We start from the raw sequence: 15152 nt of genomic DNA, 5'->3' as shown, positions 1-15152 counted from the left end.
TTCAGCTCTGCCATTGTATTGAGAAAGCAGCCATAGACAATGTATAAATTAATGGCATGGCTGTGTTCTAATGAAATTTTATTTATAAACCCTATCAGTGGGGCGCCTGGGTGGCTCAGTCGGTTAAGCGGCTGCCTTCGGCTCAGGTCATGATCCCAGGGTCCTGGGATCGAGCCCCATGTCCGGCTCCCTGCTCAGCAGAGAGCCTGCTTCTCCCTCTCCCTCTGCCTGCCACTCTGCCTACTTGTGCTCTCTATCTCTCTGTCAAATAAATAAATAAAAAAAATCTTTAAAAAAAAAAAAAAAAACCCTATCAGTGGGCTGGATTTGGCCCATAGGCTTTAGTTTGCTGACCAGTACTGGTACAGCACACAAATTTTAAGTAGTTTGGATCTCTCAGTCAGGAGCTTCTGCTCAAACCTCAGGAAAAATCTGGATTTTGAAGGATGATTATACTAAAGATGGCATGTCCCAGGGTTCGGAAACAAATAGCATCTAGAAAACTTGGGCCTCATCAATATGTCCATAGATCTATCTAGAAACTAGGCCCTTCCAGTCAAATGTCATTATATTTGAGATATATATATATATATCAACTTCCCCTCTGGAAATCCAAGTCTTGTACCCAGCAGGTTTAAACCCTGGAAAATCTATAAAGTAATCATAAGCAATGGCCCTTTGTTACCACCTATTTTTATGACTTGGAAGGATTGGTCGTTCGTCTGTTGATTCTCAATCCTCTATTGGTTGTCTTTTTTAAGTTTTCATTTATTGAGTGTCTGCCTGGTGATGTGCTGATACACTGATCCTCAAGGCTCTGAAGATTCTTCATCATGCACACACCACACACACACAGCACCCTGGGACCATGTATAAGAGTTTGTACTAGTCCAAAGAGATTTAGTTAGTGTTTCTCGAAGTTCCACCCTACCCCTCATTTAATCCTCACATCAATCCTGTGAAGTAGGTACTATTGTTACTATTCCCACTTAAGTAGAAATGAAGAAACTGAGACTCAAAGAGGCTTATTACCTGCCCAAGTTTGTATAGTAAGTAAATTAAGTCAACAGAAGGTGGAATTAAAACTCAGGTACATCTAACTCCAAAGCCTATGGGTATGGGTATAGGCCTCGCCTGTTCTATGACCTGTGCTCTTCCTCAGAAGAGTTACTGCCCACCTGGGAAAGGCATTTGGTCATAGAGAAAAAAAAATCATTGCTTGCTATGGTTGTCCAGTTTCCTTTGGACAGAACCAGAAACTAGCTGACCATAGGGCTTAGTACTGGGGTAGATTCCAGGAACTGAAATGAGTCAGGAGACATACCCAGATCTTCCGTTAGCAGACAAAATCCAAAAGGAAAGTACCAATACTAGAGCCAAGGAAAGGACATCTGGTCATTTCCAGAGAAGTCAAATCAGTATCAGATCCAGGGGACAGGTTGATGCTAGATACAGGGGTGAGACACAAGGACCAGAGTCCCAGAAAAGCAAGTTAAGAAGAAGAGAAGAAGCAAACAGCTTCAAATTATAGACCAAGAGCAAAGCTGGGGTGTGGGGAGCTTGAATTGGATTCCGGCTGCAAAGGGGGAAGTAGGGCAGCTTAAAACAGCAGGCTGTGGCCGGAGAGAGGTAATTGAGAATGTCTTCATGGGAGAAGTGATAATGGGGCTTGAGCTAACCCTTAAAGGGCTGGTAATGTTGGATTAGACCTGGGAGTGATTTCAGGAGACTCAAACAAATCTGGCTCTCTGCCTGATCAGGGAACAGCAAGCTGGTACTGTGGTTACACAGACTTGAACAGGAGGCACTGCTTTGAGGGGTTACCTATTCCATGAATACTCTTGGTCTTTACCTCCCCAATGGTCCAGGAATAAAGTATCTGACGTTCATGTCAAGGGATTGCCCTGCATTGAACTAGAGGTTCCAGAGCTTAAAATATAGAGCTGGACTTTTGTCAGCTTGTGCAGGAAATCTACCTTAGAGGTTTATCACTCTTTGTTTTGGATGTATTAAAATGTGCATGTTACAAAATAAAAATAAAAAAATAAAACGTGCACATTACTCAAAATATAGGTCTGTCACTAAGTCTCTCTGAATCAGCTCGGACATCAATAATTGGTCAATCTGGAAACCTCTGACCCCCGAGATAGTATGAATGACACCAAGTGCCTCCCTTCCTTCATGCAGAGGACTGTGTCACACCTTATTATAATTGAAATAATGAACAGAGTCTGCTGTTGTTTTGTTGGACTCTGACTTTGGAAATATGCTCTACACTCCTCTGTACTCACTCCACCCTCCCACCCCAGCAAAGGTTCGAAGTCTTCCTGGCTAAAACTAATTCTAAATTCTGAAATAACATCTGGGCCACTAAAGCGTGATCACATGACTGTGTAATATTAATTTTCCAAAAGAACAGACAGAGTACAGAACATGAGCTGACTTGTCAGGACAAAACGTCTCCCTTTCACATGAAGCTCCTAGAACAAAGATTGTGAGGGGAACCTGCACTCCTCCCCATGCAGATGGGAAACTCAGAAACATTCTGTGGGGCGTAGTGATCCTGACTCTCTCGCGAGACACTAGGTTGCAAGGCATCGAGAAGGATTGTGTTGGGGTTCAGCAAAATACAGCAAGGCAAACAGCCTTTGGGCTCCTATTCCTTTTAGAAATCTTTTAAAATGGTATCCAGGAAGAAGAAAAGTCCAAGAATGGTTAAGAGAATCTGCAAAGCAAATGAAGGCTATGGAGATGCGCACAACAAGCGGGTACTCTGAGTGGATTTTAAATTCTCATTAATATATCAGTGTGTGATCATACTACTTCCCTGTCTGTGGTCCTGAGAAGCCATAGGCCCCAGCTGGGAGAGCACATGGATGCCTAGGAGCTGTGTCTGAAACTTGTGTCCACACTGAAGGGGGAAGGCAGGTTTGTCAGCACATCCACCCCTACTGCAAAACCATAGGAGTGACGCAGGGGGGCCAGTGCAGACCACGCTCTCTCATTGTCAGGGGGAATGCAGCAACACAGAGCTTGCTTTATTTCATTTTGTTTGAGGACTGAAAAGCAAAAAGATCATAGCACATGGCACTTTTTTTTCTGAACAGGAATGGAGCAGATGGGATACAGGGCATCTACACAATTATTTTGTTACTCATGGGTTATTACTGATGTTTGCTTCTTCTCAGAACAGAACCATCTGGAACTTTAATGTCATCAAACAGGTGTGTGCGTGAGTGGGTGTGTACTGAGTCTCTGATTGATGATGGGATGTTCTCTCATCAGGGTCTTTGATTTAGAGCCAACCCAGCCTGTCCCAGGCAGAGTTATGAAGCAAAATCATAGACCATGAGAATGCAAGTTTGGGGAGGACCCTTAGAAATCACAGTTGCCGGGCGCCTGGGTGGCTCAGTTGGTTAAGCAACTGCCTTCGGCTCAGGTCATGATCCTGGAGTCCCTGAATCGAGTCCCACATCGGGCTCCCTGCTCGGCGGGGAGTCTGCTTCTCCCTCTGACCCTCTTCCCTCTCGTGCTTTCTCTCTCTCAAATAAATAAATAAAATCTTAAAAAAAAAAAAAAAGAAATCACAGTTGCCAGCCCCCAGCAATAAAGATGGGAAATTGAAGCCAAAGAGGGGAGCTTCTTAGGATGATCACGCAGCTTGATGACCACCAAGATGGGTCAAGAACCCAGACTCTAGCAAGATACAGTGGAAAGAACATTGGCCTATGACCCAGCAGATATGGGTTCTTATACCAGGTCTGTCACCCACTGGCTAGCTGTGTGATCTTAGATAAGTCACTTAGCCTCTCTGTGTTGGTTTCCTTGTGTATAAAAATGACTATAGCAATTTAATACCTATTTGTCTTCTCTCGGAGGTTTGTCAGAGCAAAGGGGTCTGAAGGTGCTTTAGAAAGTGCTCTACCAAAATAAATGATTGTGTGCTGTGTGTGTGTGTGTGTGTGTGTGTGTGTGTGTCTATACTAAAATGTAGGTTGTATTGTATCATAGGAGAAAAGTCCAAATCTGTTAGACTTCTTCGGGTTGTTCCATTGTAAATAATAAATCTCAACTCAAACTTGCTGAGAAAGGAGGGAGGGGGAAAAGACGGAGGGTGGGGTGGAAGAGACTGAGATTGATTTATTGATCCCACAACTAAAAAGTCTAGAGATGATAGGCTTTAGGTTCTGCTGGATCTAGGGACTCAAGTGATGTCATCTGGCCTCACCCTCTCTCCTCATTTCAGTTGCCCTCTCGAATGCTTCCATTATTAGGCTTTCCACAGTGGCTCCTAGTGGATCCATGCTCATACCACCCTTCCAATTGTCCATTGCAATGCAAAGAGGAGCTCCTTGCTTTCTTTCATTTAATTGACATATGGGCCTGACTTGGATCATAGGCCCATGGATTTTTAAAACGTGGGTTGAAGGGGTGCCACATGTGACAGTGACTTTGTACCCGGTCTTCAGTAGATCATTTATTTTCCTTTTCTTAAATTTTGCCTGGGCGGGTGTGTGAGGGATGGCTAAGAGTTCAAAACTACATGGTGAGGACGATGTTGAAGGGATTGGAGAAGTTTAAAAGAGAGGGGACCGTGGATAAGCAGAGGGACTGTGGTGACTGTTTTCAGATATTCGAAGGGCTGACAGATGGAACGTGCTTTCAATGTCCTGAGTAGCTGCAGAGGGCTCCACTAGCAGCCCATTGGGGCATTTAGAGACGGGGAGATTTAGAACAAGTGGAGAAGCACCTCCAGCACTCGGGGTTGCCAACACTGAAGTTGCTTGCCCTGGGATGTGCTAAGCTTCCTGGGGGCAGGAGTGGACAATCACTTGTCACAAATTTATAGAGGGGATTCAGATCTCTTGTGACTATTTTCCCTATAAGATAGTGTAGCAAATGCCCCCCTCACTCACGGCCCTCAAACTTTGCCAGGTCAGCGTGGTCTGGCTGACTTCCACCTTCCAGCATCTGTCGCTCAGAGCCTGAGGGGACTTTTCTGGAAACGTACAAGGTCACCCTGTCATCCTGTGTATGGCAGGCTTGAAGGGCAGCAAATTATTATACCCCTAGGAGTAGCCCTCAACCAGCAACTCTTACGAGTTGGCGTATAAATATCTCAGCCATCTTGCCATCTTGTAGGATAATTCCCAGGACATGTTTTGCATCTTTTCCCAGAGTCTCCCTGGGAGGTTAGGCTCCAGTGGTCCACAGAAATGACTTGCTTCATGACACACGGTGTATTGGCGGCCTTCCCTTCCCAATCTCACTTTCCTCTCCTCTACAGTTGTCCCTGGGTCACTTCCCAAATAAACGAATTTTACTGGAATCTCATTTCAGGGTGTGCTTCTGGGGGAACCCATATTATGAGTGGTAGTTCCTAATACTGTTGTCAGTTAGCATCCAACAGCAGGGGTTAGTTTGGGCGGTAGGTGCCACAGGAGTCATTGAGGTGGCTGAGGTGTGGCTCCTGAATACAGGAACTGTCGTCGTAGAAGGGGAAGATGGACTGCTCCGTGACGCATTCTGTTTCCGAGGGTCAGAAATGTTATGAGATGCAGCCCAGGAGCAGTGAGGCAATCAGTCTGGGAGTCCTTCTGCATTGACTTGGTTTCCACAAGCCAAGAATATTTTTGGAACGAGAACTCCTGGAGGCCAGTCCTCCTTGCCTTTTTTGGCCAGGGCCTGCCTAGAGACACACCATGTATATCCATGTTCTTAGGAAAAGTGCGTAACAGTGGTTCTGTCTTTCCTTCGCATGCTCTCCCAGGCTGAGGCCAGGCAGCTGGAGAAGCCGGCAGCAGTCAGAGTGGGCATGTTTCCAGGCCCCCAGGCTGCTGGGCCGTGATGCCAGCACCAGCACACTGAGCTTGCTTTTTCTCCTTTTTTTTTTTTAAGTTTATTTATTCATTTATGCTTCTTAGTAATCACTGTACTGAACATATGGGGCTCAAACTCATGACCCCGAGATCAAGGGTCACATGCTGTTCCAACTAAGCCAGCCAGGTGTGCCACTGAGGTTGCTTCTTGATTTTCAGAAGTGAAAAGGATGACAATCCCCCAGTCCTCCTAACCCCTATCCACCCTTTTAAGGCTCAATTCCAATCCTGCTTCCGCTGTTAAGTCTGTGTGGACTAGCCTGCCGCTCCCCACCCTCCCCTAAGCTCCTCTACCACCACCTATGGGACCCTATGAACCCTTCCCTCTTCTTGCTTTGAGTTACCACCGCCCTTCCTCGTGTAAGTTCTTCTTTGTGGACAGAAGCAGTGCTGTTTATTGAAGATCATTTTTTATTGGTTTTATTGGTTAAGAAGTACAAAGTTTATGGGGAGTCAAAGATGTGTAAATACACAATTAGAAAACTTGAAAAACCCACATGTCCCTTGGGGAGGAAAAGGATACAGAAGTTGTTACAATCATACTATGAGACACTGACATAGCTGTTAAAGAGAAAAAGGTACCTGTATACGCAAGGATGCCGGGGGGGGGGGGGGGGGGGGAGTCAGTGTCAATGAAAAAAGTAAATTATAGCCATGAAAAGACACCAAAGAGCCGAAAATGTATATTGCTAAGTGAAAGAAGGCAGTCTGGAAAGAATTTGTGCTGTGTGATTCCAAGTCTTTGACATTCTGGAAAAGGTAAAAGAGCAAATACAGTGAGATCAGGAGCTGCCAGGAGCTGAGGTGAGTCAGGGTGGGGTGGGTAGGGATGAAGAGGTGGAGCACAGCCGGTTCTTAGGAAGGTGAAACTATTCTGTGTGATACCATCAAGGTGGATCTGTGACATGATGTTTCTGGCAAACCCAGAGAACCCAACAGAAAGGGTGAACCCTAATATAAACTGTGGACGGTAGTTAATAATGTATCAATATTAGCTTGTCAATTCTAACACACGAACCACGCAAGATGATAATACGGAGATACTGACAGGGAAGTGGGGTAAACGGGAACTCTCTGTACTCTCTGCTCAATTTCTTTTAAGCTGAAACTGCTCAATGAAATAAGTCTATTAACTAAAAAATTATAGAACAATAGGAATAGTATGATTCCATCTGAATAAAAAGTAATTGCATGGGTATATGTGACTATATATATGTTTGAAAACACAGCAAAAGGTCTAGAAAAACCAGTACACAATAAACTGTTAATAGTACTTCTGGCCGACGAAGAGTGGCAAAGAAAAGGAAAGACTGTCATTTTTTAATGAAATATTCAAATATGAAAATGTATACAGAATAATGTAATGAACACCTGTGTACCTCTCCTACCCCCACCAAACAGCTTCTGAATCAAAACACGGGTGGGGGATTCATACTTGCGACCCGAGGTACTTTTATATCTTACAATAGGAACACAAGCTATTGTATTCATATGTATTTATATTGTGACTTAAAAAGAAAGAAAAAAAGCCAGAACAGTGATCAGACAAGGTGCTGCATGAGAACAAAGGTAGAAGCAATGAATTATGGCTGGAGTTGGAGAGAGGCAGAGGTTGGCAGACAGGTGACATTGAAGCTGGGGCCGAATTGAGGAAAGGGGGAGGGGGAATTAGCAAATGCAAAAATAAAGAGCTGAGACAAACGTAGGGCCCAGCTTCTTTGAGGAACAGGAAGTGATTCTGAAAGATGGGGGCAGGGAGGAGGGAAAATGTCCCAAGAATTAGAATGGAACCCAGAGTGTTTGGTTGTGGTCTGATTTTGAAAGACACTCAGTATGGTGGTAAGGGGCTTGGTCATTATGTAATCAGCAAAAAGTATCTAGAAGCAGCATCTAAGATGGTTTAGTACATGCCCAGATCTGTTTTGTAGGGAGCAACGGTAGGTAGGGAAGGACTGGAATCACCGGGCATGCATTCAGTGGGGTGACTCTTGCGTCCCCCAGTTGCAAAGACATGAAGAAAGCATGTATTTTATTTCATGGTCTTTACATTTTGTTCGTTTGTATCAGATGCGTAAACCTTAAATACCCTCTCCTGGCATCTTGAAACAACCCAGAAGTATACCTAGACACCTGTGAGCGCCCCACTTTACTCCTCCCTACCCCGGTCTTCCTGAAAGTTGGACTCCATTAACCTTCATTATTTTTGGAAGTCGAGGTACAGAGAAGACCACAGCCTTCCCATCCTCCTCACAAAGGGGCATGAACTGTCTTCAGGAGATCCCAGTTAAAAGCATCTATGTTACCTGAGCATGTCACTAAATTCCCAGAGTCCCCAGTGACAACACCCCCTTTCTTTTAGAGCTTCTTGGAAGTTCTTCATATTTTCTCCTTAATGGCATGCCATTGATTTTGTGAGTTCAGAGGTGAATGACCTCTTGGCCTTTATGAAGCCAATTGTTTTTTTCTAGGAGACAGTCTGTTTTTGCCTGTAATGACGAAGGGTCACTATTTGTGAAATTCAATATCTGAATCAGAGATGCATCTTGATTTGGGGAGGAGGGAGTGTTACAGGCTGGGTCTCGTGGGAAGCACACTCTGAGATGGAGTTAGTGTGTAGAAGGCTAACAGGAGGCTCCCAGGGGAGGGCTCCTGGGATCCCCATCTGGGGATGGGAAGGGAAGGAAATGAAGCACAATCAGGCAGAGGGGGAGGGAGAGCCATCATGCAGGGCCAGTGAGGGCCTCAGCCAACCTCACAGGGAGTTCTCAAGAGGGGAAGATCCTGCAGAGCTCTGGACTGGCGCGAGAGGGCAGGGCCTTTACACCGGACATCAGCGAGCCATTGGGTTTGGATGGATCTGGGAGAGAGATGCCATGTTGGGAGGGGCGGCTCTCTTTAGCTGAGGCAGTCTCCAGAAGGGGCTGCTTAGAGCATAAGACCTTCATTCCTGAAGTGTGATCTGAGGTGTGCATCGCAATGTCTACCCCAGGGTGATGCATCCAGGTACTTCGCTGACATCCAAGGAAATCCATGGGGTCCTAGGCTTCCGGACCTCCTCTCTTCAAAGTGCCTTGCAGAACAAGCCCCCCAAAGTTCTTATTTATTTTTTTTACCAACGACTTACCGAGTGTCCACCATGTGGCACACACTGTTTTCAGTGCTATCATCCCGGCAATAAGTAAGCACAAAAGTAGTGCTTACATTCTAGAGATGATGGGCTACAGACCATAAACAAGAGAACTGATTAGAAGACACAGTCTGTAAGATGGGGAGGATTCCTGTGGAATGGGAAGGGGGACGGGCCAGGGGCCAGCCAGGTGGGAAGGCTTTCCCACTTCATCGGTCCTGGGCAGCTGCAGTGTGACTGAGGACGTGGGCAGTGCCAGAGCAAATGACGAGGCACAGAGGATCTGTGTCCTTTATGGTGCCCAGGTGGCAAAGCCAGTGGATTCTGCAGGAGACCATTGCCCCCGTCATTCACAAGCTGTACATGCCGGGCAAGTCACTTCATCATTCTCTTGTCAATTTTCTTTCTTTTCTCTTGTACCTTCTCATTTTGAAATAATTCTAAAATGGCAGAAAATTTCAAGAGCAGCACAACCCTCCTGTCATCCATCTTCACCAACTGTTAACATTTCACTACATTTCCTTTATCACTGTCTCCCCTCCCACCCCTTCCCCCCAACACGTGTGCATGCGCACACCAATTCTCTCTCGTGCACACACACACACACACACACACAATTATTACTATTTTTCTGAACTATTTGAGAGTAAATTTATATCATGCCCCTTCATTCCTAAATCCTTCAGGGTGAATTTCCTATGAACAAAAATGTTCTCCTATATAACTACAAAATGATGATCAAAATCAAGAAAGTTAGTGTTCATACAATACTATTACCTATTTAATCTACAGCTCATATTGACATTTCACCAGTTGTCCTAGTAATGTCCCTTATTGTCAGTTTTCCAGTGTCTGTTCCAACCTGGCTAAGGGGAGCAACACTGGTGCCATTTCGTAAGGTTGTTATGAGATTGACACGAAATAATACGTATAAGGCACTGTCACATGGGCCCTGGCACGTAACAACTCAGTAACTGCTTGCTACTTCTTTAATGGTTATTAATTCTTCATTGAGGTCCTTCCAGTCCCCCTCCCTTCAATTCAAAGTCAGTTTCTTCCCTCTGTGTCCTTAGCACTGTATTTTACGTGCCTTGTCGCATATTTACCTTAGCCTTCTTCATAAGCTTCTTAAGACCCCATGGCTTGGGACGCCTGGGTGGCTCAGTCGGTTAAGCGGCTGCCTTCAGCTCGGGTCATGATCCCAGAGTCCTGGGATCGAGTCCCACATCGAGTCCCACATGGGGCTCCCTGCTCAGCGGGGAGTCTTCTTCTCCCTCTGCCTCTGCCCCTCCCCCTGCTTGTGCTCTCACTCTCTCTCTCTAGCAAATAAATAAATAAAATCTTTAAAAAGAAAAAAAAAAGACCTCATGGCTAATTCCTCTTTGCTTCTCCCTATGGCTCCAGGCATAGCATCTGGTACTAGGGCAGAACTGAGGTTTTTGGTATGAAAGTGGAAGGTTGATGAAGGAGATTGGAGGGAACGTATCTCACAGTATTGCGCTAGTAGACACATTTTTTGTCTCTAAAGAGTTCATGAGGGGAAAGACAAATACACAGGTGAAGGCTTAAATGAAATGAGGACTGAATAGATCTCAAAGCAGCCTCTGGGAAAGGGCTAAAAGTGAACAGGAATAGACAGACATTTGGGGAGCTGAAAGGAGGAAAAGACGCTGGAAAGAAAAACAGTCACTTCCAAAGACTATTCAGCAAGGTCTCCTCAACAGGACAGACGTCACGGAGGCTTGATAAACTGAAGTTCTAAGGGCAAAGCTCTCAAATCCACTTTCCCAAGGCTTGTGGACCTGGGTGAATAGCTGAATTACCTCTTGGCCACCCTTGCTGAGATGACTTTCAGGACAAAAGAACCTGGGCAGAAGTGATGTGCTCCATTTCCTGGCCTGGCTCATCAAAATCTGCGTGTGCTCTCTCTCCCTCCCCATCACTCTCCAGCGGCTTTGGAGACCACATGTGGAAAACCGTGATGCATGGGTGGACTGAGCATGAATCCCTGCGTGACTGTATGAAGCAGAATCCCCAGCCCCACCAGCCCACGCTGCTGTGACAAGAGCAGGAGGCAACTTTACTGCGCCACACCACTGGAATATGAAGGTTGCTAGTTATTATGTACCCTGTCTAGTGCACAATTAAAACTGCAGGTTGGATTCAAAAGACCTGTGTTTATATCCTCGCTTCACCACTTGGGCACTTCATCTGGGAACTGCCGTGAGGAGTAAATGGAAAAAGCCTTTGTAAACTGTGAACGTGCTATAAACGTCGGATATTATTAGTATTCGTCCATTCTTCCTAAATTGGCCAAAATAACAGTCCAAGAATAGTATACAGGGATTAGTCATTCTTTCCAAACTAAGAAAAAGAGGAACACAGTCTGGGGTCTCAGGATACTGGTATTAACTCAAGTGTTGGAAAAGGAGTTTGGGTCAGTGTCTGGAAGGCCAATGATTCACTTCCAAACTCCTGGAGTTACTTTTCTGCTTTGCTCTTATGGGGTAAAATTTTTATGAATACTTCAGTATTTGGAGGTAACCTCAACATTGGGATCTCTTAATAGTGCAACTTTTGTTGAGGAAAGGCAACAAGAAAAAAAAAAAGAGGAGAATTCTTTCTAGATGAATTTTACCAGCTATTTTCCTCAGAGTCAAATGGATTCAAGCTATCCTTCTTGGCCTCGGGTTGCTTGGTATTTCTGTGTTTCTCACAAATGTTAACAACTCTTTGCTTTTTCAAGGAGATTGAGATGATCCAGAAACCATACTCCAACATGTATATGTTAAAGTAAATGAAGGACAGGACCAAAAGAGACTTCCAAGACTGAGAAAATGACTCACCTTATATTCCACCACATTCGTGAATGCCGGAGCAGTCCTGGGAATGGGTAAGCAGGCTTCCTGATGTGAGGTCTGGGGAATGGGAAAGTATCCCAGCTTCAGTGAAATACTTCCAAGGCACCAGTGGGAGCCTGTGAGGCAGCCCACGGACAGGATATGGCCCTTCACTGGTGATAGTTCCTGCTACAGCCAGATGAAAGGCAAGAGGCAGAGTTTGATCATTAAAACCATCTGGGCCCGTTATTCCTGGCCCTGAACCCACCCCATTCTAAGGAAATGATTTCTTAAGCTTGTCATTTCTCCTTTCCCACTTTTCTTATGCCTCCATTTCCTGTGTGTAGTGTCTGTTCCCTCTTCTCCCTAGCCTTCATAAGCTTTTCTTGTTTCCTTTTACATTTTGGGGTTAGGGGTGGTTCCAGAAAATAAAAGCACTTCCTCCTCCTCTTCTGGATCTTCAGTCCCTGTGGCTATATTTCCCTTCCTCCCTTCTTGGCTCTTCTGTTTGTAAGATTTGTTTTCACTTCCATCTGGATTTGGGGCAGTGGAATGGGAATCAGAAGACGGAGGCTTGTGATCACCAGCACATAGATAAAGTAACTTTATTCTGCTCAGACTCAGTATTTCATCTGTAAAAATAAAGAAAGTTTGGACTAGAGTGTCTCCCTATTTACTTCCTCCTCAGGTTCTGTGTGAGATCAGTTCCCCATCAACAGCTGAAAAAGGAGGTCTTCAGAATTGTCTTACTCCACAGTTAAGTAGATGTTCCTTGTTTTTCTGAGTAAGACATCTGGGTGAACTTCCAGAAGAAGCAAGTTCAAATCCTGGAATATGAAGAAATTAGGAGTCAGTGGTGATGAGACTAGAGAAGTGACACCAAGTTTAGTTAGGAAGGACCTTACATTATATGTGAACATGGTAAGTCGAATGCTAGCTCAACTGAATAGAGGTATAACAACTGAAACAATTACATCCTGAGAGGGTGATGACGTGGGTGTATTTAGTGATAATACTATAGGGCCTCAGACTGAGACTTGTATTTTTCAATATATTTTGGATGACTTGAGGAATGTGATCTCTCTTCTGAACCTCAGTTTCATAATAAAATAATTGCTGGGAGTCTCCATATGGATATCCAAAGCAATTCAACCAAAAATGTCCAAAACTGACACCATTACGCTCTCTCTCAGGCTTGCCTCTCTCCAGTCCTCCCCCACTCGGTTGACAGACTGCCATGTTAGTGGCAAGTACTTGAACGCACCTTTAATTAGCTTAGGCAACAAAGGGAAAACATTGTCGCAGGAAATCCAAGAAAAGTTGTACAATCAAATTGTAGGAGGGACAGGGATGCAAATGGGCCCCATGAACACCTGGAGCCAGGTTTCTCAAATATTGTAGAACTCACTGTTTTTCTTTGCCTATGGGCTTAATCTTCTTTTGCTTCAGACCACTCCTCCTATTTGGTGGAAAATATGCCTGCTAGCTCCATATCTTGAAACCTTGTCTTACTTCAGGCTGCTCTAACAAAATACCATAGATTGGGTGGCTTAAATAATAAACCACCTGTGAGAAATATCTCACAGTTCTGAAAGCTGGAAGTCCAAAAGCAAGACAACGTCTGGTGAGTATCTGCTTCCTGGCTTGTAGACAGCCACCTTCTTATTGTATGGGAGGTACGTGGCTGAGAGAAATCATTTCTCTCATGTCACTTCTTATAAGGGGCCTAATTCCATTAATGAGTGCTCCATTCTCATGACTTAATTATTTTCCAAAGGCCCACCTCCAAATACTGTCACATGGAGGATTAGGCTTCAACATAGAAATTTTGGGGGTCACAAACATTCAGTCCATAGGAAACTTCTGTCACTAAAAAGGCCAGACTGAAACTTGCTTTGGTTCCAAGTTCAAAATTCTGGACAAGGACTCTGGTTGATTTGGTCTGAATGAGTTGCCCTCCTCTGGATCCATTACCTGCTGCCAGTAGGTTGGGGTTCTATGATTGTCACAGGGGAGGTGTCCTCCTAGACCAATCATTTAAGACAGTGGGACCAAAATTATGGAAACAATATTATCTCCCTTAAAGTACCTTCTTAACAGTTTTGAGAAGAAGAGGTATAATATTTTCCTCAGTAAAAAGCCATAGGTGTCCACTGTCATCATGCCAAATCCATCCATTCGAATCACTGAGCGTTATCCTAGTCTCCTCTCCCTCTTGAACTCCGCCAGCCGATCAGCCAGCAGATCCCCAAATGTATCAAATTTGTCCCCTCCCATTTTTTCCAACTAAGTTCCACTTTCTTACTTTAGATCTTCTTCATTTCTTGCCTGAAAAATGGTGATAGTTTTCTGGTGGCACTGTCCCCTATTTTCACCATACTTCATATAACCAACAAAACGAACTTCCTAAAACACAATTCTGGTCATACTTTCAAGATTCTCCATCACCCAGTGAATAAATGTATATTCATATACATGAATGTATATGTTAAGGTGCGTTCAAGTACTTGCCACTAACATGGCAGTCTGTCAACCGAGTGGGGAAGGACTGGAGAGAGGCAAGCCTGAGAGAGAGGGTAATGGTGTCAGTTTTGGACATTTTCGGTTGAATTGCTTTGGATATCCATATGGAGACTCCCAGCAATTATTTTATTATGAAACTGAAGTTCAGAAGAGAGATCACATTCTTCAAGTCATCCAAAATATATTGAAAAATACAAGTCTAAGTCTGAGGCCCTATAGTATTATCACTAAACACACCCACATCATCATCCTCTCAGGATGTAATTGTTTCAGTTGTTATACCTCTATTCAGTTGAGCTAGCATTCGACTTACCATGTTCACACAGGCTCACAAGGATATTAGAAAGCATTTTTCTAAGGACGTGGATGAAATCAAGATTGAGTAGTTCTATGGCATTCCTGTGATAGTCTAGCTCAGCAGAACAGCATAAACATAAGGTGGAAATGTGACTAGTCCAACATGACTTGATCTTGGTGAACATAGCTCCAAGTGCTGGCTGCAAATGAATGCTGCTATTCTCTAAATATTCATAAGTTAACTGTCAGTTATAATATATATATTTATATATATTTATATATACATATAAAGTATATGTATATACTTTTTGGCTAAATCAACGTGTTCATCTAAATCAGTAGAACTAAGAAGTAATAGGTGGGTGTGTTAAATCTTGAATAACTTCTAGTATCTGTCTCTGTTAGCCTTGTCAGCTCTATGCATGGATGCTTTTGGACCTCCCAGCAGGGAGATCCCAGCATTCCATGAACTTAATGGTGCCTATG

At 44.2% G+C, this 15152-nt stretch overlaps 1 long non-coding RNA gene across 2 annotated transcripts in view; it reads right to left on the bottom strand.

Annotated features, from left to right (window-relative positions):
- Nucleotides 1–15152, bottom strand: part of LOC112832499 (uncharacterized) — a 55399-nt gene that overhangs the window by 27207 nt on the left and 13040 nt on the right. For both annotated transcript variants that reach the window (XR_012380861.1, XR_003210401.2), the window contains one exon: nucleotides 11853–12673. This is a non-coding gene — a long non-coding RNA (uncharacterized lncRNA). The remainder of the gene's footprint in view (nucleotides 1–11852; nucleotides 12674–15152) is intronic.

The sequence above is a fragment of the Callorhinus ursinus genome, unplaced genomic scaffold, assembly GCF_003265705.2.
Source record: "Callorhinus ursinus isolate GAN/ISIS: 27379988/994484 unplaced genomic scaffold, GSC_fseal_2.0 scaffold1, whole genome shotgun sequence".
Classification (NCBI taxonomy): domain Eukaryota; kingdom Metazoa; phylum Chordata; class Mammalia; order Carnivora; family Otariidae; genus Callorhinus; species Callorhinus ursinus.
The sequence above is the reverse complement of the archived record's forward strand: the minus strand, read 5'-3'. Positions and strand labels throughout refer to the sequence as shown.